The following is a 26,955-nucleotide window of genomic DNA, read 5'->3' on the forward strand; positions in this document are numbered from 1 at the left end:
CTTGCTAAGAGGGGTAAGCACAGAGGAATCTGGACTTTCCAGAGCTGTGCTCAAGCCACTTCTATCGAGCCCTTTCCCTTCAGGCATTTCACTGCAGTGCTACATGCCTGGAATTACCCCAGCACACACTTCTGACATGCTTCAAGTCACTGCCCCATTGCTCACTTATGACAAAAGGCCTTTCTTGGAATAACAGTAACATAACACTTCATGTTTTCACATGTTCTACCTTACCTGGTCTCAAATCGCCTCGCACATTGTTATAGCCGGCACACAGGGATCACTTCTCCAGCCAGCAAAACATAAACACCTTCAGTGTGAAGCTGAACACTGCCAACCAGCTCAAGACAGTGTTTCAGAGCAGAGAGTAGAAAGCTGTGTGCTGCTCTGATTTCCAGGGGTTTTAACTAAGCAGAATGTAATTACCCCTACCAGAGCTTAAACATTGGGCATGAGACATGTCCGTTGAAAAGTGCCTCAGGATCTGCAGTAGCCATGGGCAGGCAAGACCTACACAGGGGAGTGCCTGTGGGTTTCCGGTCCAAGTGCTAAACCACCATCCTGCTCCAGTTTGTGTTGGGTTGTGTGAGTATGTGTAGTTTCACTGTGGTGCTATAAATTTTCTTTCTTTTATCTCACTTGAATATCTCCCTAGTCACAGTTTGTTATAAAGGTCAGCAGCTGAGAAGAGACCCAGAGAACAAAGATTTTTCCTTATTTTCCTTTAAAGCCACTCATGGATCTACTTCTAAAGTTCTGGTGAGAAAAGACTACTTCCCTCACATCTGTAGCTTGTCTGGCTTCCTATTAGAAATAAAAGGGGAGCAAGGAGGGAGGGAAGTAGGTTTAACAGCAGAATATGCTAGTTGTTTGCTATTTCAAAAGATTTGAGCACGCTTCCCTTTTTAGACAACCTGGAAGGCATGTGATACTATGATAACCATATGCCCTCAGAAAAAAAATGCAACCTCGTATTCAAATTACAGATCTACTGGTCCCTAATGGCCAGTGAGATTTTAGAGAAAAACAACATGCCTACTGAATTTTAGTTTCCTGAGGTAATACACTCAGAAGATTGTAATGAAAGTCACTGAAGCTTCTAATAAGGGTATACAGATTAACCTTCTGAGTGTTGTAGATTTAATTTCACTCAATAAGTACATGCTACAAACATATTTCTTCAGATTGATCTGCTCAGGCTGTACCCATCGACTGATTGAAGTTATATATAACAGTGAAAAAATCAGATTTCTTGATTTATTTTTTTTCAGTTAAAGGAATAAATTAATTGCTTTGGGATAAAGCGAAATCTTGTTTTACAACTTGATAAATACCCTCCCCCTCCAATTTCCTTCCCTCTGTGCATTTAGCTTATATAATACTTGTTCTACCACAGGTTCTTCCAGTGCAGAGGGCATATTCCAGCTATGGAATTAAGTTCTTTACAAGATTAAAAATTCAACATGCAGGTGAAATTGGACACTGGGTTAGGAAGCTCATCAGCTGCGTAAATGTAATCTGCACCTTCTGAAGCCTGACGTGGAGAGAAAAAGTAATGAATTACTAAAAGGTGGCGACAGTCTGTCTGTGTCAGCGGTGTTGGTACAGAGCCAGCGCCTGCATCAGAAACCCTATTCTTGGCAGGTTTCTGCATGTTTCTCATGGCTTCTCATGGTAGACAAGCAGCTCAATGGTTAAAGTTAGCAGCGTCATCTTTTGCAAGCAGTGAGGCAGCGCCTGGGTGGTGATGCCTCCTCACAGTGACAGGAGCAGTAGGTGCAGTTGGAGAAGAAACGTAACAGGCCATGAATTGAAACTGAAACCTGACAAAAATTACAGGTCAATTTGTAGAAATAAAACCACTTCTACTCTACAGTAAGACCAATTAAAGCTCTTTAAGCACATTTTCTATGTAGATTTTCAGCTCAGCTTAGCAGCAACAGCCATGGAGGAAAGTTTCGTTTGGAGGGTAGGTTACAGTCACCCATGCTCGCAAGTGCTTCTCTGGTGACTGCTAGTGCACACTCTGTAAGTCCCCTAAATGCTCCGTTGGCACTCAGACCTTCCCCTGGTGTAAGGTGGGACGGAAACCACATGAGCCATTGCTGTGAGCTATTAGGAAACCTCTTGCTCTTGCTCAGCTTTCCACACAGCACAGGTTTCCATCTGAGATTTTGCAAAGTTTACAGCAAAGCTAGCTCAGCCACCCACACACATATACGCTTTCAAAGAGTCAGAAACTGTGATTCTTATGTTTAAAGAATAATTTAATATGAAAACCATGACTTGGGTAGCAGCTGGGACAAAACTGTGCCTGTTTGGCCTGATCCTATTCCAAAGGGGAAGGATTAGAGCTTCAGAGGGTTTTTTAGATTAAGGAAATTCATTCCAAGTACCATTATCATTTACTGCAGTGAATTTTGGGACGGGCCACACTGGCACAGTTTCAGTGCCGTGTGTTGTATATCAATATAGAGCCGATTAGACAACCTTTGGTGATGAAAAGCATTTTATCATTATGAAGGTGTCTTTTTCTCCAGGGCATAAACCATTCAGCAAGTAGTTTCATCTTATTTCCTTGAGCTTTTTTAATTTTCAGCTAATTAGCTAGAAATACACCACCTACAACATGCTCCTTTTCTCAGTTAGGAGGCTAAAATTTGCCTCTACTAAGCATTGCTATGGGGCATTTGCTTGTTTCTTAAAAAAAATCTGCAAGCAACTCGGTATAAAATTCATTTGCTCAGTAACTGGCATGCTGGGGTAATTACCAAAGCCTTTCGGAGCAAGTTGTGTGCTCATTCAGAAATATTAGGCAACTCAGAGTATCTGTTGTTCTTCAGCTATTACAAAGTTTTGGTTTTAAGTCTCTAAAAGCAAACCCAACTTGACTTAAGCACTTCAGTGAGTTAACTGTGAAGCTGTTTTATTCTAATGGGCTCCTGTTTCAAAAAATGGCCAAAAGAAGACAGTAGCTGCAGTATTTTTTTCTGAAGGTTTCTGTATTATTTTACTGCAATTCTTGCATGTTCTTCAAATGGCAGCCACTACTCTGTCAAGAGCTGCAGGGATGGAAAATGCCTCAGGATGTCCTAAAAATTGATTTTCTGAAAAAGTGAATTCATTCTGTATTTAAAAGGCTGGTGAGGTCTTCCAGTCACAGATGTGAATGGGAGGTTAAGATTAGCTCTCCTTCTCTTACTCCCTCTTCTCTAACACTGGATAATCAGGGTGTACGTATGTCCTCATGCTATTATATGATACATTTACATCTTATCAGAGTCCTAGATTTGCAGGCTCCATGCAGGGAGGTTTTCCAGACAAGGCTGGATAAAGCTGTGAGCAGCCTGGCCTGACCGCATGGCTAACCCACTGTGTGCTGCAGATCAGACTAAGGGTTTCCTGTGATCCCATCCTTTGTGAGTTGTCCTGTGCTGTCTTCCTGGATAGGGCATCTAAAAATCAGGATGTCATACTTTCACCAGAAATGTCTCATCTCCAGAAATGAGATCTGAAGACTGCTACCCTGCCACAGAAGAATGAATGAGGTCCTTAACTACCATCAGACGGTTTCTGTTGAAATGTGGTTTGTAAAGTAAGGAGGAAGTTCCTGTGAAAACCTTCATCACTTCCATGAGAAGATTCTGAAAGAGGTCTGTTTTTCCAGGGCTTTTGATCAGTGTTTGTAAAATCTGTGTGACATTGTAATTTCTAGTTTGCTTAGGTCTAGAGAAGGGGAAATATTTATCTTTTTTTTTTTTTTGCCAAATAATGCTAGATTATGATACTTCCTGGAAAAGAAAAGCCTATTGTGTTAGAATGCCTAGCTGGGAGACAGTTTCTTTGGTGTTTCAGATATTGGTATCACAGTGTTCCCCACAAAATTAATTGTGAATTTCTTAATTGTTTGATTTAAATACTTTAAAGGCATTCATAAAGATCTTGAAGGATATGTTCTTCATGCTTGTCTTTCAAGTTTGATTGAAGAGATCTTAGCAGATCATCTCCCTCTTTACTGTGGAGTCTGTATTTCTCAGCTAAGACTGACTGCTCTTAGGCAATACACAGACTGAACTCCTCCCCCCCCAACCCCTCTTAGACCAATTTTACTGTCTTTTACATAACTACTAAATGTCAGAGAAATAAAATCTGAATATTGTGCTCTGGTCTCTACACATCCCCTGAATGTGAGACAAACAAAATTCTCTTACTCGCAACAGCACTCCTGGTAGTAGAAAGTTCTGCACTGATTCAACATCTGTTGACAAGCTGTCTATATAAATCGACAGAGAAATGAACTGATACATGAAACTGAGTATGCCTCCAAAGTGATTCACAATCTGTTGAAACAAGACACCATACCATTAAATATGTAATTCCAGAATTCTAGTTTCTCTTCCAGCCTAAAATACCTGGAATAAAAAACAGAAATACGGTGACATGACAGTCTGGGAGCCACCCTGAAGCACAGATAAAGGAAGATTGAAATAAAACAGTATACAATTCTCTTAGCCAGTGCCAGCATTGTGCTACGCGTTGAATGTTTGCATTGCTTCCTAGAACCAGTGGACATATTTTGAACCCATTCTGACAGCCTGAATTCAAACATTGAGCAAACTGTGACATTATGGTATTCATATGTGCCAGGAAAAAAATGTTACTGAGAAATTCTAGGGCACACGAGGGTAGAAAGTAGAATAACGACTAGGCAGACTGACAATCACTGTATAGTAGGAAAGAGACAGAAAAAAACCTACATTTTATTTATTTATTATTTATTTATTAGCAATTTCACTGCTCTTTACACAGTTTCCTTTAGCTAGAAGTTGAGATACATAAAAACCAATGCATAGCTTTTGAGGGGTCATAACCAAGAGGTTGACCTATTGTTGCGTGTTGTATGCAGGCAACACAGCTGGGTTTTTAGATGAAGATATTACACGAAGACAATGGTAACTGCTCTGGTAGGCCATCTTCTTTTATCTATAAACTTTTAGTTTAATTACTATGCTAATGTAGCTAGATCTGTTGACAGTATTTGATGGAGTTGACTATCATGTGGTGCTGCTTTGCATAGGATCTAGCCGGGTGGATGAAGCTGCACATCTCATTGTCTTATCCTTCCTCCTAGCTGGATCATTACTTGGAATTATGTGTGCTCCTAGTTCTGGGAACAACCTCACATACTAAGAGCTCTTAGTTAAGACTGGGAGATGAGATGGATTTGGGAGCTAGCAGCATGCATGGGCAATTAAACTTTGTATCTTCATAGTAGCATAATAAAGCTTTCCAAACACTAAAGTGCATAACTTTGCACACGAAAATCAGCAGTAGCCTGGGAAACTAAATATGCTTCTAATATTGTACTATTCAAAGAGGAGGAGATCTGGAAGCGTTATTTCAGCTCAGGCTGGTAACTAGGCTTAGAGCTATTCTGGAAACAGGGGTGATGGCAGAAAGTCCTCTAGCTATGGGGATTTCTCTCCTGTCGCATACCCACAGCTGGTTTTCCTGCCTTCAGGCTCCACTGCTGCAAAATGCTGTAGAAGAAAGTGCAAGTGAATGCCATGATGGAGCCATGGAATCATAAAATCTAACACATCTCACAGGTTTCCTGCTAATTTCCCTTGGCTCAGCTCAGCTCAATTGTGTATAAACCATGCTCTCCAGGATTTGGATTACTTTCTCTCTAGTAATTAGGTTTCCCAGGAAGGTTTTTCTTTATTTTTAAGAAACTTTTCATCATAACCAATCTAGTTTTCCCTCATTGATTTCATGCCCTTTATTTTTTTCCCAAAGGACACAGAATAGCTTACTGCCTGCTTGTGGTAAGCTCTTACGTGGTAAATCATTGCTTCCTCCTAAGGAAACCAAGACCCAGAGCAGATTGTTTCCTTAATAGGAAGCAGTCATCCTTTACCCTGTGTTTGAATTCCGCAATGAATTTATCTATCTCACTCATTAATTCAGTGTAAGCCACCTTCTTTCTGTCTCTATGTCATTATAAACCTGATGAATAAAGGTAGTTTTCTCAGAGATGCTTTAAATGACCCACTCTTCCTGGCCAGGACTTTCTTTAGATTTGTGACTATTGAATTCACCGTTTCCAGATGGTGTCGTTATTTTCCTTCTCTCCATCTTTGGAATGAAATTTAAGAATACTCAATAAGTAACTTGGGACAGACTATGAACTTCTGCAAATGTGTTCCTGCAGTGCTTTCATTGCTATAGACTTATTCCACATCTGGACAGAGGAATGTGATCTATCACCCCTTCCATGAGAGAATCTGAAATAATTTGAGGGCTCACCTTTATGTAGAAAAACATCTCTATGTGCAATTAAGCACTTGCTAACAACTAATGAAATGTAAGCTATTCTCAAGTGCCTTTCCTAGTACCCTAATGCGCACCTCATCTGGGCTTCACAAATAGAATGATTGTTTATACTAGCTTTTAATTTTGGTGGGTTTTTTTTGGTTGGTTTTTTGTTTGCTTGTTTTGTGTTTTTTCATTTTTGTTTTTTTTGTTGTTGTTTTTTATGTGTATTTGGGAATTTAATAAAATTTTGGCAAAGGAAAAACTTAACTGTTTTTGCTGTTTTGTAATTTTGGGGGTTATCCTAATTACTATGGGAAAACAGCTAACGAATAAACATAGCAGCCTGTTATTCTTTTGTTTGCTTTACAAATAAGTGCTCTGCTTCATAATTAGCCTTTTAAAGCTAAATGCTTAGGTACAAAATATATTGTTTAGGAAAGCTTTGCAATCATCATGGCAAATATTTGTCAGTAAAACTAAAGCACAGATAAAATTATTTATTGTGTTGTTTATAAACTGCGAAGCTCTCTGTCAGTTGTGATTGAAGTTTTTTTATTTGAACGTTTGTCCTGGGTTCAGCAGCAGCAGTCAGTTTTTCTCCTTCTTAGTAGCTGTTGCAGCACTGTGTTTTTGACTTTCGGCCTGGAAACAGAGCTGATAACACCGATGTTTAGACTGACCAAGGACTTTGTGAGTCTCATGCTCTGCCAGGGAGGAGGAGAAGCCAGGAGGAAGCGGGGACAGGACACCTGACCCAAACTAGCCAAAGAGGTATTCCATACCACAGCACGTCATGCCCAGGATGTAGAAGGGAGAGTGCCCGGAAGGGCTGGATCACTGTGGGGTGGGGGTGAGGTACCGGTTGGTGAGCAGTTGTATTCTCTTCCTTGTTATTTCCTTTATCATTATTACTATTAGTGGTAGCAGTAGTGATTTGTGTTATACCTTAGTTATTAAACTGTCCTTATCTCAACCCGTGGGAGTTGCATTCTTTTGATTCTCCTCCCCGTCCCTCCAGGAGTGGGGGGAAGAAAGGTGGGGGGGGAAGTAGACTGCGTGGTTCTAATTTACGGCCTGGGCTTAAACCACGACAACGTTAGGAGAAGAAACTGCAGGAAATGTGGGCCCTGTACACACTTACATCCTTAACCTGACCTTTTTGGGTTGTCATTGACCACATTTTCCATCTACATCTGTCTTAAGCTATTTTTTGATTATATATGTAAGGTCAAGACATGTTTAAGTTTACATGCATACGTGATGTATACTCTTTTGATTTATAAATATATTTGTATGTTCCTTTGTTTCAAATTTGCAGGTCATCTAAATAGAGCTAAGCTTATGAAACCAATTGAAACTTCCAGCAGTGAATTCAAGTAACAGGAATTTTTTGTTTATTTTCCTTTATCTCTTTCACAGACATCAAATTGGTGTTAGGTACACAGTTGCTGCTTGTGTCAGTGTAATAAAACCAACTGCCAAGCTGTGTTTTCAAAAGCAAATAGTCAGGATTTTCAGGATTGTCTGCTGTAAAAAAATTCTATATGTTAGGTAGCTCACAGGGAAACCATTATCAGCAAATCCTATTGACACCCTGCTGTCAGAGGTCCATACACTACACGGAACCAAATACATTCTCTCAATGCAGTTTGGGTTTATTAACCTAGAAGTCCAGACCCTCACAACATGAAACTCAGCTCCCATTGTGCCTGCAGCCTGGACTGCTCCAGAGTTTTCACCTGTGATTGCTCTTCTCATACCCCAGGACCTGCAGAAAATTACTGACACATCCTTTCTTCCAGGTGGAGTAAATAGCCAGCTGGTAGCTGCCAACTGTGAAACAACAGATTTTATGGAGGACTGCCCCAAAACTATCAGCAGGGACTAACAAGATGGAAAAAAATCAGGCTCCCACTGAATCACCAGTCTTACCATCACCAACTGCTGATTTACATGGTGTGGTGGAAGGAGGGGGACGAGAAAGATGCTTTAATAAAGGAATTATATTATATTATATTATATTTAGCAAATGAGATAGAGGCAGTTTGCTTGAGATAGTCTTTTCTGTCCAAGTACCTGCAAACATGCTTTTAGACTAGTTTTTTTAATATAAGGCTAAGGTATCCTCTAAAGGAGGTCAGAGTGAATGAGTTAGCAGTGTTTGCTCAGGTCTCCTTGTCCCCAGCAAGTGTATGCATAGTGCTGTAATACTATACTAAGGCTGCAGGCTATGCATACGATTTACATTCTGCGACCCTACTAGCAAACTGGGGCCTCTCATTTAGCTATAGCAGATCATGATGTGCAACTGATGGATCAACTTCAGCTAAAATATATGAATTTCACCTTATAAATGTATCTTAGATTCAGCACCTGCCTTTGTTATGCTGCATTCTCTAGCAGCTGTCTGTAAAGATTACATTATATAGGGAAAGAGACTTTTAAGCCATCAGAGAGGACTGAATGTGATCCTTTAAGATGATGAGGGTAGTATGAAACCCAGTCATTTCCAATAAATGAGTTGCAGCTCCTTTCAGATATTACGTTTGCCCCTGAGCATCCTTTTTCATTTCTGCATTGTTATGATCACACTTTCTGCTTTAGCAAGGTCTTTTTTCCCCCATCTTAGTGTTAGAAAACCAGAACTGCCACTATTATCTCTATCACCATCACAACCAAAAGATCATAGATGGAATAATTTGACAGGAAAAGCTGCAATATCAACTACATGCAATTTAATGTCTTGAATTGTACATATAAGTTCTCCATCTTTTTAATGTATGGTAGCTTTGCATGTATGGGTAGGTTGAACAGTCAGACAGAAAGTCTTTCACGTAGCTAACAGGCCTACATGCTTCATAACACAAAATTTTCCTTTAAATGAGATAATGAAATATCCTGTATTCCAAGAATGCACACTTTCTCATTTGAGATATTAATCACTTGATCAGAGCAGGTCAACGAATTTCACATTTCTGATTTCCACTGCATACGGTGATCTTGTAAATCAGTGTAAATATTTGAAAGTATTTACACACAACTATTGCAAAATCTATGGGGAATGCATGTCACAGCAAAAATAGCAGTTCATAGGGTGAGTTATTGAGATCCTGTTCCTAACTAACAGTTTATAATGGGCACATGCAACGCATTTTGTTCTGGCATGTCCGAGCTCTCCCGTTTGAGCATGAATAATTTCCATACTAATGCTGCCAAAAACTTTGGGTTGAGAGTGCTGAAGATAATGGCAGCTCACTGTCATCACCCAAGCCAGTGCCCTCCTCCATATTCATAGAGGCTGAGTCATTATTTCCAGAGTCTGACAGTCATAGCAATTCCTTGCTGCTTTCCGTTTGAGCACATCTAGGTCTTTATCTGTGTAACTCCTGGTGATACTGTGACTATTTAGAAAATCCCTTTAGGCGTTATCTGTCCCTTGATCAAGCAGTGAAAGAGCAGCTCCTCAGGATCTCTTTGACAAGACAGTTCCCAGCCAGGAAGCCAGTGCAAAAAGTCTAGACCTTCCCACTACATGTAGCAGTCAAATGTTTCATGCTTGGAGGAACTGCAAGAGAAAAGGTATCTTATCTGTAAATAACTAACCCCACATTTAGCCATACCTGCATAAATCTGCAGGGACTCTTCTGAGTGCAGATCTAGAGTTACCTCATTTAGCAGAGCCCCATGTGAGAAGCAGGTGCATGCTCAGGAGGGCAGCAGCTCTATCTGGAGGTTAAGGTACACAAAAACATTTCAGGAGGTTGAGGAAGAAAATTAGTGTGTGAACATGGAAACCTGAGGAAGGAATGAAGAAATTAATTACCAGACTAAGGGAAAAACAAAGAAGCATGAAGAAAAACAATTAGTAGTTGAAAATGCTCTTGAGTCCAGCAACCTTGGAGAATGCATTGAGCTAGTAATCGTGGTTGCTGTCACTTAAGGCAATTATTGGATATCATATAAATGTTCTTTCAAACCAAGACAGAATTGTTTGTGTTTTAGGAAGCAGCCATCAATAGTGAAATTAATTATCTGAATGAATGCAGGAACATGTTCTAATAAAATGTGAAGGAAGTAATCAAGGAAGATTATCAGTCTTGTCAGCCTGATATTTAGCAGTGACAAAAAAAGAAAGCCTGGTGCCGATGTACTTTCCTTTTTGCAAGCTGAGCCTACCTAGCATAATATGAAATGGCAGAGACTCCTAAAGAGTTTAAGAGCTTCTCTGCAGGATGGATCTGAAGACATGCACAAAACTGAGGTTTACACTAGATTATTAAAATGGTTTACTCTTAATGCCAAACCAGGGCATCCTGGGATCAGCAATAAGTTCCCATGATTGCACAGACCAGCCTCTAGTCACACAGCTGACCTGAATAGGAGACAGAGGAGTTGCGAAGAGGTGAGGTTTTGTACTCCGGCCTAAAGGGAAGCAAGACTTGACCAGCCTAGGACAGAAATACAGGACCCACTTGCAACCCACTGATTTTTTTTGCTGTCCTCAGGGAACAAACAAATTATTTCAGTGCCCAGCTACACAAATATTGTCTTGGTCTGGAGGTGCCTAGTGCAAATCCCCAAACAGGCAGCTGAAAAGGAGGTCACTGCTTGCTGCAAAACAACCTTACACTGTACCCTTTGTACAAATAACCCCCAGTGACAGAGTATGGCCTCTGCCTGCTACTATAGCTCAACAGATGGGGTAGTTGCTAAGCTTAGCTTGCAGGATTGAGAAAAGGATTTTTTGTTTTATAAGCAAGACCATGTGCAGATGAACTGAGGATCTTCTACAGATCACAGATAAAAAAATCTATTACTTAGCATTTTTTCTAGGTCAACATACTGCATGTCATTCTCTTCTCTCATCTCTTTCCTGTGTATTTTACTCTGGAAAGCTGTTTGCTTGCTTTTCTGCCATGCTCCAGAGATGAACTCCAGCAACTGAAATTGGTGGACCATGGTAAGAAAGCCTGCTAAATTTGTTAATACTCATCTTTGATGAGATGGCTCAGGACAGGTAGCACAATATATTTGCATACTGTTTCACTTCTTTCTATGCTTTTATTATAATTGTTAATGCTCGTTTTTGATGAGGAAGCTCAAGCCAGGTAATACAATATATTTGCATGTAATTTAACATTGTTTTTCTGTGCTTTTATTGTAAGTGGGATTTGGTATTAAAAACAAACAACAAAACTAAAAATAAAACACAGAAGCTTGTGTCAAAGTTTGTGTCAAAGCTTCACTGTGAAGCCATCTTAACAGCTTTGGAAGTTGCTCACTTTGCACTTAAATTCTAACCTCTTTCTTCAAACACTCAAGTTTGTACCGTGAGGTGGTAACCACTTCAGCTACCTTCTCCACACCTCTAGGTCTGTTACAGAACCTTATGCAGCTTTATTCTAGACCAGGCTCCAAATCTCAGATATACCAACAAAACAATTTTTGTGAGATGACATCTTCAGACTAACTCTTTGTATTTAGTTTAATGATTAGCATGAATATTAAAGCAATCTGCTTGAGTGAATTTTTTGATGCCTTGAACAAAGTTGTCTCTGTCTCTCTGCTTCTTTGTTTTAAATTGACGTTTTTCCTAATTTGATCAGAACATTAAAATTGCTAATCATGAGTCAGATTTCCACAGTTAAGGAAAAAAATGTCAGTATGGCTGGCAAGAGCTCTGTGGGCACTGGGTAGAGTCCCACAAAGGAAGTACAAGTGAAAGATGTAACTAATTGGTAATCTTTAAAGTATAAAACAAGTTGCCTTCTGAATGTAGCCATTGAAGTTTATGATTTCTGCCAAACTATATATTGATTTCTCTGTCTTAAGAGTCAGCAACTTCCCCTGTTGACTGAATTCTAATTACTCACTCCATAGTTACATTGATTTTAGCAGACTTCTGGACAATTTTGTACCAGGCTGGTTTCAAATTACACTTAATGAATTCATCATGATTATCAAGATAAAAACTTCCATTCTACAGCAACTTAAAAAAGAAAGAAACTATTTTTCCTCCCTTCTTCACAGCCCAAACTTGACATAAGGTTGTATCACACTCACTCAGAGTGGTCAGCTGGACTGAGGCGTCACCCCATGATGTCTCTGGGGAGAAAATGCAGAAAAGAACAGTTGGTTTTGTTTGTCTGAACACAATGATGAATAAGTCTATAGCAAACTGTGATTAGACTTGTTGTACAAGTTAGTATTTTTAAACCAAAATTCAATTGCTTTCCCTATATTTCATCAAAGACAAGAAAATCAATCTGCACTCTCCAAAATACGAGTAATGCATATGAAAGATAGGTACATCATATTGGTGCTGATTATATACTTGTGTAAGGAACCTTTTAATTTGTGTATGGGGCACAGTGCTCCACCAGGAAGCAGGCAATGTGTGAAGTGTAGTAAACACTAACAGCACAAAGATTAATTATAGCTTTTAGATCTGTGCACTTTGGAAATATTTGGCAGCAGCTCAACGTGTGAGTCTGTAGGGCAGAGACACAGATTATACATCCAGGTGCCACTTGGGACTTGTGGGTCTGCCTTTACACCCTGAAGCCATGGGGCACGGGCACAGGCAGCAAGGTGCCTGCTTCAGCAACCCAGGGCTGTCCCCAAACCTCTCTGCCTGCTGCCAGGGTCAGTCCCTCAATGATGGGTCCTGCTGCCTGCCTGCTGCACATTTGCGTAAATCAATATCACAGCCTGTTTTGCAGTTAACTTTAAGGAACCCTTTTTGGCCTCATGGTTTTATTTCCATTTACCTTGGGCAATGGTTTCCTACTTTTTTGAATTATTGCTATATAAAGGAGCATTCAACATTCAGTCAGGCTGAAAGCTGCTGATTACATTCATCAACTTTAATAAGATATGTTATTAGATCTTATTTTCTTGAGTTATCTATGGATCAAAGATATGATCAATGGCAACGTTTAAATATTTCCAAGTCAATATTTCCAGAGTTGTCTTCCTTCAAAGGGAAAGAAGTGTTTTACCACTAGAAGGATCAGATTGTACTTTCAGGCTTTCTTTTGACTTCTTTTTTTCCTTCTAAAGTTCATTACTTTGGGTGCAGCAGTTCTGGTGCCAAATGTGGTTGAAGCAGTAGGATATAGAATCATAGAATCATTTAGGTTGGAAAAGACATTTAAGATCATTGAGTCCATCTACTAACCTAACACTGCCAAGTCTACCACTAAACCATGTCCTTCAGTACCACACCTACACATCTTTTTAAAACATCCACAGATGGTGACTCAGCCACTTCCCTGGGCAGCCTGTTCCAATGCTTGAAAACCCTTTTGTTGAAGAAATGTTTCCTAATATCCAATCTAAACCTCCACTAGAGCAACTTGAGGCCATTTTCTCATGTACTATTGCTTATTACTTTGGAGAAGAGACTGACACCCACCTCATTGCAACCTCCTTTCAGGTAGTTGCAGAGAGTGATAAGGTCCCCCCTGAGCCTCCTTTCCTCCAGGCTAAACAACCCCAGTTAACTCAGCTGTTCCTCTGAGGACCTGTGCTCTACACCCTTCAGAAGCTTTGTTGCCTTTCTCTGGACCCGGTCAGCACCTCAGTGTCTGTCTTCTAGTGAGGGTCCCAAAACTGAACACAGAATTCGAGGTGCAGCCTCAGCAGTCCCGAGTACAGGGGAACAACCACTTTCCTGGTCCTGCTGGACACACTAGTTCTGATACAGGCCAGGATGCTGTTAGCCGCCTTGGTCACCTGGGCACAAGCTGGTTCATGTTCAACCAGCTGTTGGCCAGCACCCTTAGGTCCTTTTCCACCAGGCATCTTTCCAGATGCTTTTCCCCACGTCTGTGGTGTTGCAGATCAACACTCCCAGATTGGTGTAATCTGCAAACTTGCTGAAGGTGTCCTTGATCCCCTTTTCCGGATCATCACTAAAGATATTAAACAGAACTAGCCTCAGTACTGAGCCCTGGGGAACACCACTTGTGACTGGTTGCCAGCTGAACTCCATTCACCACCACTCTTTGTGCCCAGCCATGCAAACAGCTTTTCACACAGCGAAGAGTATGAGCCACAAGCAGTCAGTTTCTCCAAGCGAATGCTGTGGGAAATGGTGTCAAAATCTAAAGTCAACATCCACAGCCTTTCCTTCATCCATTAAGTGGGTCCCCTTGTCATAAAAGGACATCAGGTTAGTCAAGCAGGTCTACATATCAGACCATATCTGATGTTTTTATTATTGAGACTATGTCTAAATTACTGGATGCAATAGTACTCTGGTGTCCTGTTCATGGATGCATCACATTTAACCTGTTATTTCAAACCCATGTTGGAGTGAGACATGGGCGCAGCCCTGTCCATTCCCATTCCCAAAATTTCCTTAGAAGGGAAGTGGGGTGTGCAGAGCCCAGCTGCGATGTGCGTCCACAGGTCTGTCTTTGCCCTGTGCCCTGAAAGAACCTGGCTCCTGTCCTGTGCATGATGCCATTCTGAGATGGACTTTTACCTGCTCTCTGCTGGAAGGAATACATCCTCAGAATAAATGTGTAAATGGTAAAATAGAGGGTATATTAAAGAAAAAAGAAATTAATGGAGGAAACCAATTAATTTAAAATCAGACAATGGTGTTAAGTACATGCCTATTGTGCATTCAAAATCACCCACTTGCTACATGTACCCATTCTGGAAGTGGCATACAGAAGTTTTACTGCAATGACAGGTTGTTTTATTTTCTAATGAAGAAATGAACAATGAGTTATCCTACTTTATCTCTGCATGTAAAGAATAATTCTAGTAGGCAAGAGCTTTCAGAGATTTTAGATGTTATTTTCGAAATTATAAAGCTTCCTATAGAGATGGTCTTATGGTCTCTGGCAAACTATGTAGTGATTACTGTGCTAAGAGTAGTAAATGATCTAAAAATACGCACATCATATTTTGAAGGACAAAGCAAATTAAAAGAGTTCTTTAAACCTGAGAGCTGAGTCGTTTGTTCTCTCTTAGGATAAACACATCAAGTTAGGCTTTACTCTGAGCAGCCTAGCAGGAAACAATCTGCATAAATGGATGAAATTTTATCAAACAATGAATAAAAGATTCAAAGAGAAAACTGCTTTTCTTTTGTTTCTATGAGGACTAAAAAGAATAAAATTAGCAGGCTATTTCTTTCACCTTAAAATCTTTTTTATAGATAATAGTGAACAGATGATTCTATCAAACTTCACTTTCAGTGAATTCAAGACAAGGTAATATCATCATCCATCTTCTTGATGAACCTCATCATTTTATCTTCGGTCTAAATCCAGGAGAAAAACTGAACAAGCCATGCATCTATACATCTCTTTATTTAATAATTACAGCTGAAGGTTAGAAAATGTTTAAGGTCAAACTTCTAAGCTACCATCTGGAGCTCATTTAACAATTGCCAAGAACATCTGCCACTACTGTACATGCCTAAGACAAAACTTAACCAACATCACCTTTTCTTCTAAGGACAAAATCCTAGTCTCACACGAGCACTGGCTGAGATGTTTTGCTGCCAGCAGGCAAAATTTAGTTTTAAATTAAATTTAATGCAGCTTGGCAGACAGTGGAGCCGTTAAAGATACTTTTGTAATTCTTAACAATGTTCACCATCTAAAAGCCCTGTCTCACAAATAGTAGTGCCATTTACAGCTTTGCAAAACACTTCAAAAATGTTGCGGGGCAGGAGGGGGGGATATCTCCTGACTGATGAGGACTGAAATGAAGTCATGGGATAGTCATAATAAACTCCTGTTGCTGCCATTGGAGCAACACATTGTAACTGCCACTCTGCTGTGGCGGCAAGGTGGCTTCAGCTCTCAGATTGCTGAAGGCAGTATTTTTCAAAAGTGCTGTAGGGGAAATATGACTGCAGATACTGCAGAACTAAACAAAACACGTCCTCAGAGATGTATATAACATTCTATGAACTTTCATGACAAAACTGAAAGATATAAAAATCAGAAAAACACATGGTTTACAAGATCTAATTCCTCTGATAGAGCTCTGTGTCTTTATTCATTTTTTAAGATACAGCAAATCCCATTGGTTATTAATTCCTTACATGAGAAAGACATTTAAAGTTTTAAAATTATGGTAAGGTTACCATTCTTTACTCACATGCGTGAATTCCTAGTAGCAAGAAGTAGACCCTGTGAGATGAATATATATACATATAATGTTATATACATTATTAAATACAGGAGAAATGTTTGGTTTTGTTTTGATTTATTTTCTTCATGCCTGTATGGAAATTATCCCCTGTAAATGGTGGACCTGACATATCAAATAACAATTAAGATATGATGAAAATTTTATATAGAAAGAAATGTTTTACGTGATTGCATCATTAATTTAGTGATTTGGTCAGACAGGAGAGATGCTTTCAGACATGCTTAGTGTGTCAAATGTCCGTAGTTTGGTAAATGTCATGCACTGGATTATTTTCCATAAGTGAAAATATATCAAGTAGTTAGTGATTCATCTGTACTATGCAATAACTGATACATGCAAGTCAAGATAATGCATATGTATATTAATAGGTATAATATAAAATTTTATTCTATTTACAGAACACTGAATCTGTATTTTAATGGTGTTTAGAAAGCAGAGAAAATTGAAATGGTTGTTTTCATTCAATTGAAAAGCCATGAATGTGACTAAAATCCCCACATTGATTATAGATCAATTTACCTTTGAAACTGAAAAACAGGAGTTACGCTCCATATCTTGTTCTTTATGAGGACTTAAACCACATTACATTTTGTATTTTAACAGATGGCAGAATTTAATCCTTATCAGAGGGACAGGAATTATGAAGAAACTGGTAGTTGTCTCATGGTATGGACAACAGTAATGACAACTATTGTATTTTGTTTTTCCTTACTAGAGCTAAACATGTATCTACTAGAAGATTATAATAAATTATTTTTTTTTTTACTAACTCTTTGTATAAGAATGCAGAGAAAGGTGCTTGCAGTCAAACCTCCAACTGAGTAGCTATTTGTTTTCCAAAATTCAGAGCACCATTACCAAACCCATGACACAAAAGATACTGAATGAGATCTACACTTAGGCTTATCTTTCCAGTTCTGTTCAAAAACTTTAACTGGCAGAGGAACCTGTTACTGTGAATATGTTTTTACTTTTTTTCTGGATGGTTAGAAATTGTTAAATTTCAGTAGGATCTAAATATTTTCCTTTCTTTCGAAATGCCTCTAGTCTGAAAAGCCTGCTCACAGCTGAAACAGAATTTGTAAGCAGGCTGGATATCATGGTGTGACTCTCGAAGTATCTCCTCACCTGATCCATATTAATTTAGACTCCCCAGCCTGTTGAATCTTCCTGGACTAACTTTGCTATGTTACAAAAATTTAAAAAGCTCTTCTGCATTTGAGAATGAGTTGATAAGTGAAGAAAGTGACAGTTCTTCACATAGTACTCACAGATGTAAAGCAGAATATCTCCAAAACTTTCATTACAGTAAAAAAACAAAGAATGCTGAGATTACTGATAAAAAGATTTATAAGATCAAACATTTAAAAGCTAGAAAAGCCTAGAAATTAAGGTTGACAGGCAAAGTTTACAGGATTTTGTTCTGCATTTTGCATAGTTTAAAATAGCAAATAAAAATCATGTTTTATGGTTAGCATGGAGCAGTAGAAAGACAAGTCTGAGCAGAAACATGCATGGGAGTCTTATTTAAGAATTCGGTCACATTCTTTTAAATAGAATTGGAGCTTTTTACTGGGTTATTTTAACTATTATTTTTTATTTTGCAAACAATGCCATAGTTCTAACAAACCTGTAGGAATGGCTAAGGCTATGTTTTGTTCATTTGTTTGTAGTTGGTACACGTGTCTATTTGCTGCCCTTATTTGCTAAGCTGCATTTTTTGTATTGTTGAAGATATGTAGAAAACAGTCACAATTTATCGCGTTAATGCATGTCTAATAGCAGCCAGTGTCACCAGCTACTGCACAATACCTTCTTTGTCCCTCTGCAAAATAGGGATGATAATACTGTTTACATTTACTGTATCTCAATGCAATATCATACTCAATAATTTCTTACCAAGAAAACATACTTAAGCATTGGACGTCCTTGAGGAAAAGGGCAAAAAGAGAAAAGAAAAAGCAGGACAATTTTAAATCAAATTATATTGGAGGGTGGGAGATCTTTAAACCTGGGGCGAACTACTGTCAGTTGGATGTTTTTGAAATAAAAACATGGTGTGGCCAACACTTTCCCTTTGCTTTTATTGAAGATATTTATAGGTTTTAATAACTTCAAAGATTCACACTCAGCATTCAATGTTGCATGTGCTGTTGTGGTTATAATGCTGAATACAGCGTTATACCTTAGCAGAAACAGATTTCTGTGTGCTGCATGTAATGCAGGTGGAGCCCCTCCTCCCACAGCCCTTGCTGTGGCCCTCTGTCACCCTTCCACTCCCCATACGCCTTCTTGGGCTGCCTGGCAGCAGCTGGGGCTGCTCAACAAGTGAAAAGTCATCTTCTTTTTCCATTCTGCCTCTTGCTAGCCCAGGTACAGCTCTTGCTGCCTCCAAAGGTAGATGGACATTTGACAAAGAGGGACGCAAACCAGCGAGGGGATGAAAAGCCGTATCACGTATACCCTCCTGACTCCCAGCTGCTGAAAGTTGATGTTTCAGGATATTCCCTCCATCATTAGGCAGAGGCTATTGTGGAGATGACCTGGGTTGTGGTGAGGTACAGTTGGGCTGGGGAAAGAAAGAGCAGGGAAAAAAAAGTATGCAAAAGGGACCAGTGAACAAATGGGCAAGGAGAGAATGGTTAGAAGAAAATTGGAGATTGCAAGAAGTAGGGAAAACCAGGAAAAATAAGAGACTAAAAAGTAGGTTAAAGCGTCTGAGAAAAGAAATTGGGAGGAAGGGAAGGGAAAGAAAATACAGAAGGTTAGTTTGAAAAGTTTGCTGACGCTCTCAAAAAAATATGTAGTATCAGGAATTCCCCAGAACTCCCCAACTCTACAAACAGGAGAAGACAGGCAATGGCTGAAAGAGCTGGTCTTATTTTAATTAAATGTTTATTTAAGTCTAACATATTTGAAAATTATAATTGGTTTCCCCCAGCAATGCCCTTAACCAAGCCCCTTTCACAGAGATCTTTGAAAAGCAGTCAACTCATGAAAAATCCCAGTTGGCAACCCTTTTTCCCTGAAAAGGAAGCTTACTGAAATCTTCAAAGGCCAGAATCTGGCATAGTTTTCTTTTGAGTGAAGTTAACTCTGCACGTTGAAGCCCTGAAGCTGCAAGTGTGTTTGCTGCATGCCCAGGCTCACAAGCAGGAGTGATCAACTTTCCTGTCCACCTGCCTGCCCAGCCATCAATACCTCAGCTCATATGACCTGCCTGTGCTCATGAAGCTTGTTTTATTAAGTGGCCCAGGTGGCAAGCAGCAGCCATGGCCAGGATGGACAGCTGAAGGTAGTACCAACACAGCTGTGCATTGTAAGCCATCCCTGATTATGGACTCTTAAGTATTCAGCTGTGACACTACAGATCATGGACTATAAGCAGGGGCATAATCCCACAGTCAGAACCAAATAAAGAGTTTGCACAGTTTTCATTCTGCCAGCAGGAGAAGATCATCTCCTGCTGCCTTTCAGCATTAGTGGAGATCCCTTGCACTAGCAGATGAAAGACAAGGTGCAATAACCGTACACCTGAGCTGACTGTTGTCATTCAGAGACCACAGAGCTAAGGCCTGGGTTAAATGATTGTTTCTTGGACAAGACTTCTGCTGACTGTGATAAATTCTAATGTGTAAGAACAAACCTTTCAGAAGAAAGAATATCATGATCCTACTACTGTGCAATTAAAATCCACAGGGATTTTTAGAGACAATTAGAATTCATGTCCTTGCTGCAACACATGTAAACATATATGAAGTGTCTAGTAGCCTAAAAGCTCAAACAGACAGCAAGACTTTTAGATATGGCTGATGCTGGGAAACCATGGACCAGCTGTTCTGAAAGTCAGGCTCTTTTAATGTATTCTAGATAGGGTACTTTAGTATTCACTTCACATGGTCTTTGTAATTCTGATATTAAACAGACATAGAATAAAGGTCAACAGAAAGAAAAAAACAATAATAATGAAGCAAAATGATTATGTATTCATGTCTTTAGCAAATACATAATGGAGCTGGTTGGGCATGTTTAGAGGAAAACATTTTTCAGACAGAAAAATCAGTCTGTGAAAGAAAGCTTGTCAATACTTTATATACAATTTCAGTGTGTAAAGAATTTCTGGTCAGAGTACATGTACCACCAGTTATCGATTGGTCTCTGACCCTACTGGTGTGGAGGAATAAAAAGGTTCAGGTCCTTGCTATAGCTCAATGAGAAGCACTTTGAGGGTGACGTTCAGAATGGGTCAGTGCCTTCCTCCAGCTCCTCTGCCTCACACTTCCTCCTCGCCCCCAATCCGCCCAAACACCACCTGGTGATCATGGCACTTCTCTGGAATGTGTGTGGGAATCTAAAAAGGGGTGTCTCCCCGACAGTTGACAGCTGCTGGAGAATGGTAAGATCTGGGCTTAAACCACAGCAGCCCCCCACACCACTGCAATCCTCTTGGTTAGAAGAAACCTCCCTCTCTATCACTCTTGGTGGCTGTTAGCACTTGAGGAGTTCATAAGAGGAAATTGAGTTTTCCATTTCTGAAGAAAAATCAAATTACTTGCTTTTGAGTCCAAGACCTAGGCAGACACAAATATACCAAGTATAATTTTGTGATACCAATTTAATTGTATATTTCTTTCAAACTATATGACCACCTGGATGCAGTCACAACAATAACAACAGCAAATCAATGTTTGTGAGGAAATGCAGTTAAGTATTAAGATCTAATAATATGGTCTCTTGGAAGCAGCTGTAAAATTCTTTGTTTCCCTTTGCAAACAGAGCATTAAGAATGCCAAGAACCAACAAGTGTCTAATATTATTCTTCCCCAGATGAAATGAAAAGATATTGATTTCTATGAAATAGATTCCCTAATATGTAAACATATTATTCTAAGGCTTAGAAGAATCATATACTTTTATTTCTGCTCTCTTCTGAAAACACTTGAAGTAAATATTTTATCAAAAGAATAAAATAAAATGTTGTGTACTTTCCCTGAAAAGAAAAAGCCACCAAATATGTAATGCTCCTTTTTCACATAGTGGACATCTAAACTCCTATCTTTATCTTATATTTATTTGAATAAAAGGCATCTCTGAACACTAAAAGGCAGGAGTCTGCAAGATTACTTCAATATGATTGCATCTTGTCCAGTCATGAGGCCGGATTTCAGAAAAGGTTCTCCTGCTTACCTCTTGCAAAGACCACTCATGCTATGTATTTGAAATAGTGATTCTGCTGCTTTACAACACACAAGTGATCACAGAAGAGATAAGGAATAGGTATGAATCAGGCACAAATCACTTTCTTTTACTGGAGTGATCTTGCAGCTGACACTTTGGGGTGTCTCGTTAGGTTAACCATTTCTTTAATTTCCTTGGAAAGGGAAACCTTTACAAAGGTTTCAGAATTTTATTAGCAGTATGTTAGTTGTCTATGAGGATGTTCATCCCAGTTTATACAACAAGAAGCAGAAATGCCCCAAATACCACAGAATGATGATACTGGCATGTTTCCAGCCCTGATGGGTGGAGAATCTGTCAAAACCCTAGATAATATTCTGAAATATTTTTCCAGTTCAATTAGCCATTTGAACCCTTCCACTCCTTCTTACAGTAATTTGTCCATTATGATCAGCATATCAGGAAATCTATGACTGTATCTAGCTATTTCTATATACATAGACTGAGAGCAACTTTTCAGATTTAAGAATTTCAGATTTTACCAATATCCTTTTCTCCTCTTGTTTTTTTCCTCTATTTCCTTAGAGTGGACTGGCATCATTCAGATTTAATGAGACACAGCCCATTCTAACTCATCAGCTGAAGTACCCTTCTTCAAGAGGCCTGGTCATGGAGACTACTGCTTCATAAATATCTTCCATTACCCAGCAGCTTGATCTTGTCTTAAGCACATGCATAATGGAAAAGGAAAAGCCCAGAAGTTACCAACTGCTCAGTAATGGACTAAGAACATTCCTGTGTCTGTCATGGAACAATGCAAAAAAGCAAAGAGGAGGAGCATGTATTATATTCCTGGGTGCCCAGGACAGCAAAAGGAAGCGACAGCCCCAGATTAACAGAAAAGAAAAATTACCTGATTTGTGATGGTCACGGTAGCTAGATGGAAAAAAAAAACCCCGCATATTACAATTCCAGTTAAATAAAAGCCTGTTTCTGCCTAATGCTTTTGAGAATTTGTCCATGAGCACTTCATTATTTAAACAGCATTCCTGTTGCACAACCAAGTTTAGTGAGGATTTATTTAACATGCCATTACAGCAATTAACCCCAGGGAAAGTTCAGCTTGCATACCCAGATTCTAAGTATGTCTTGAGTTTGTGTTTATCAAGTGAGTTTCCTTTCTCCTCACTACTGAGTGTAAACTTTTCTTCACAGCTCCTATGAAGCTTTCAATCTGAGCTCTTTTCTGAGCACCTGGCAAGTTGGAGCTCCATTCCAGAGGCCCTTTTCCACCTTTCTTCCTGAGGACACGGCACAGTGCCCATCCTCAATAAGGTACCTCTGTCAGGCCGCATGTGTCAGTTTGGATCATGACTGCAGGAGTAAGTAGATAAAGAAAGGATGTTTAAGGGGCAGAAAGGGGATTCAGGACATTGAAGTTCAATTTCTAGCTCTGATGTGACTTGAGGCAAGTCATTTAGTCATTACCAGTATCTCAGCTCTCCAAGTCTGCATGGGGATAGTAATAGTTTATCTCTGCCTTGTTTATCCTGTACACTAGCAATATTTATTTACAGCATGTGGCACATCTAGGGTCCATTCTCACTTTAGGTGTTCAGACACAACCATTACTCAAAAAAGCTCTCTGAACCTTATGACTTTGATCAGACCTTCCTAACAAAGAGTGACAGTCTGCATGGTGGAGTTCTGGGTTTGAGTTTGCCAAGATATCATGGGTTGTTGTTGTTTTTTTTTAAAAAAGGAGAGAAATTAAAGTTTGAAACATTTTATTTTTATTCTTTGGAGTTTGGCTGCATATCAGAATAACAAAGAAACACATAAATGTTCCAGGTTTACACTAGTGGTGACATAGCTTTTGCCACTATGCACTGAATGCCAGATGATGTTTTTCTTCTGAATCCAAGGCATAGATTTTGTTGCCTGGACCCCTCTCTGGGTGACAAGGAGCAGGAGCAGCACTGGTTTCCCTCATCACAAATAACTCTGGGCCCCTTAGCTTCATTTTTGCTTTTCCTTTCCCACCGTTCGTAGCAGTGGCTCTCCAGGGTCCCTAGGGAACAGGAAATGAAGTGAGGTCTTGCAGATTTCAGCTGGATGTAGCATGTGTCACCAACATCTCAATGCCATTATCCCACTTTCACCTGCCATCAGCTAATATGCATCTTGCAGTCTGTGCAGCAGTAGCAGACACTCTATGCCCTGGTTACCGTCTCCAACATAGAGTGGGACCAGTTCCTACTACATTTTCAGGAGGATTTCCTGTGACATTCAATGCACAGAGAAGAATGCAACTCCAAATCTACTGGTTTTTAGCTCTACAACTGACATTAGATTCTTTTAACAATTTTTGATGAGTATGCATTTTATAGTCATAATGAGTTGTGAATGTTGCAAAAGAAAAATGGTGTTTCAGAGCCTCTGCTTTGCTGTACGTATTAGCAGTGAGAGTCTTAAAGAATGTCACTGCCTGAGTTAAGAGTAATGTGGCTTTGGTTTTGCAATATACATGAAAAATCAACCTTTTTCACTGTGCATACTCTTTCTGCATGCCACGCTGAACACACATTCATTATACCCCAGCTCTGAACAAAGCACAGTGAAGTCAATGTACAGCGATACCAATGGATTTTTTTTTCTCAAGCATCAATATGATTGGCCAAACTCTGATTTGTTGGAGGCAAAAAAAACCCATCTAGTTCCATCTTCGACCACTTATGCTGTCCATATCATAAAAATGAACCAAAGTGTAATACTACTTCTAGCAAATGACTCAATCTACAGTCCCATAAATCCCTGACAGTTTCAACCACTGGACATATTTTTTAACAGTATTTTGACCGCTTTGCTGCAACCGTCTGAATAAATTAAAATCAAAATATTTCCCCAATCTATTTCCCAGTGTTATTTTCATTTCCTTACATCTGAACTGTTCAGGATGAAAGGCTATGGCAAGAAAATGTAAGGAATTTCAAGGGCTCTATGAACACTACCTAATGCACTGCTTCTGTTTAAGATTAACTGACATCAGCTTGACCCACTACCTGCCTAAAGGAAAATAGTCAGATAGCATTTGGTAAAGTTTATGAGATGCCAGTTCCCTCTGTGGTGTATACAGGTCTTTAATTTGCAGTAATTTATGTCTGGAAGGGTCCCTAGGCATATTGCTTTGTCAGAATAGTGACAGAGAATCAAACTTCAAGCCAGTGATCTTTTTTCCCCAGTATCCTCTAGGATGAAAGGAATGTGATACAGAGAGAACAGTGCAAGTGTGATGAATAGTCTTCATGGGGCAATCATGAATAAAATAGAAATTAGTTACATAAGCATTTGGAGAGAAAATATATGCAAGTGCTTCCAACTACTTGCTTAGTTGCACAGAGCTTAGTAGGACACATGATTTGATTTAATTTTAAAATTATTTTCAATGTAGTTCTATTAATGTTAAAAGAAAAATAATTCCATGAATAGTTTGAAAGAAATAAAAAATCTGCTTCCTGATCATAAATCTATGCCACATTCAAAGTACTCATTTTAGTAAATGTAACAAAGTATAGAGACAAAGTTTTCCTGGAAAAATAAATGAACACAAGCTTTTGAACCCCAACTGGCTTTGATCAAAAGAAAACTTCTATGTAATATTAGGAAACCACTTATATATTTTAGTATTAAAAGCTGTCTGGTTGTAAAGAAAAACAATTACATCTGTTTTTCCCTCACTGAATTCCTGAAATTTATAGGGAATGGCATTGTGGCTGTGAGCGTTTCATAGTTTCTGGGGTGAAGAAGGATGAAATATTTCTCACTGATTTCTACTGACCCCTTGTGGTAAGCTAAACTGAATAGCATTGCTGAAGAATGACTTCCTGATTGAAGAAAGTGTCCACCATGGGCAGGTAAGGTCTTAAGAGGTGACTCTATCTCAATGACTTCCTAAGAGCATGACATCTTAGGCTGTCAAGAGCCCAGAAGAGAAGATGGTCAAAATTTAAAAGCTGCTCTTGGTCCATAGAATCATAGAATAGTTAGGGTTGGAAAGGACCTTAAGATCATCTAGTTCCAACCCCCCTGCGTATTCAACGTGACTCCATACAGAACCTTATGTGACCTTTGATAGTTAACTCTGGTATAGTTAGTCTATGCCTTTACTGTATTAACCTGATTTACTGTATTAACCTAATTTTCCATCATGGAAAGATATCAGACTATAAGAAATAGTACACCCTTCAAGGCTGTAATTCTGTACGACATGTTGTAGTAACATCCCAAACCATAAGGCTGTAATTCAACTAATTAACTCTGTTCACAAAAACCCCAAAAGGAAATTAGAGGTTAATTTATGTAACTTTCAGTTTGTACTAGTTGGGAATACAATTGTCTACAGAAATGTCTTTCCAAACTGAAAGTTCATCACTAAGGAGGACAATTTGTAGAATCATTTCTACTGAGCCCTTGTGGTAAACTAAACTGAATAGCATTGCTGAAGAATGACTTCCTGATTGAAGAAAGTGTCCACCATGGGCAGGTAAGGTCTTAAGAGGTGACTCTGACTATCTCAATGACTTCCTAAGAGCATGACATCTTAGGCTGTCAAGAGCCCAGAAGAGAAGATGGTCAAAATTCAAAAGCTGCTCTTAGTTCACAGAATCATAGAATAGTTAGGGTTGGAAGGGACCTTAAAGATCACCTAGTTCCAACCCCCTGACATGGGCAGCGACACCTTCCACTAGACCAGGTTGTTCAAAGCCCTGTCCAACTTGGCCTAGAACACTGACAGAGATGGGGCAGCCATAGCTTCTTTGGGCAACCTGTTTCAGTATCTCACCACCCTCATAGTGAAGAATTTCTTCCTAATATCTAACCTAAATCTACCCTTTTCTAGTCTAAAACCATTCCCCCTTATCCTACCACTACATGACCTTGTAAAAAGTCCCTCTCCAGCTTTCTTTAGGTACTGGAAGGCTGCTATAAGTTCTCCCTGGAGCCTTCTTTTCTCCAGGCTCAACAACCCCAGCTCTCTCAACAATTATTCAAAGGGTATTGCCATTGTGGTGGGTAATTTAGTTTAGATTTTAGCCAGAAGGGGAGACAAGACAAGCTATAAGAAGGATAGCTTCAGATATTCCATCTTTTAGCTTTTCTAAAATACATATTAAATCCAGCCGTAAGACAAGAAGTTTAAAAAAGGTTTACTGGAAAAAAAAATTTATCATATGCTCCGTCTCAAGTACTTATAAATGCTTTATAAATTGCATACGC

Source organism: Psittacula echo (genome assembly GCF_963264785.1).
Source record: "Psittacula echo genome assembly, chromosome: 2".
In the NCBI taxonomy this organism is placed as follows: domain Eukaryota; kingdom Metazoa; phylum Chordata; class Aves; order Psittaciformes; family Psittacidae; genus Psittacula; species Psittacula echo.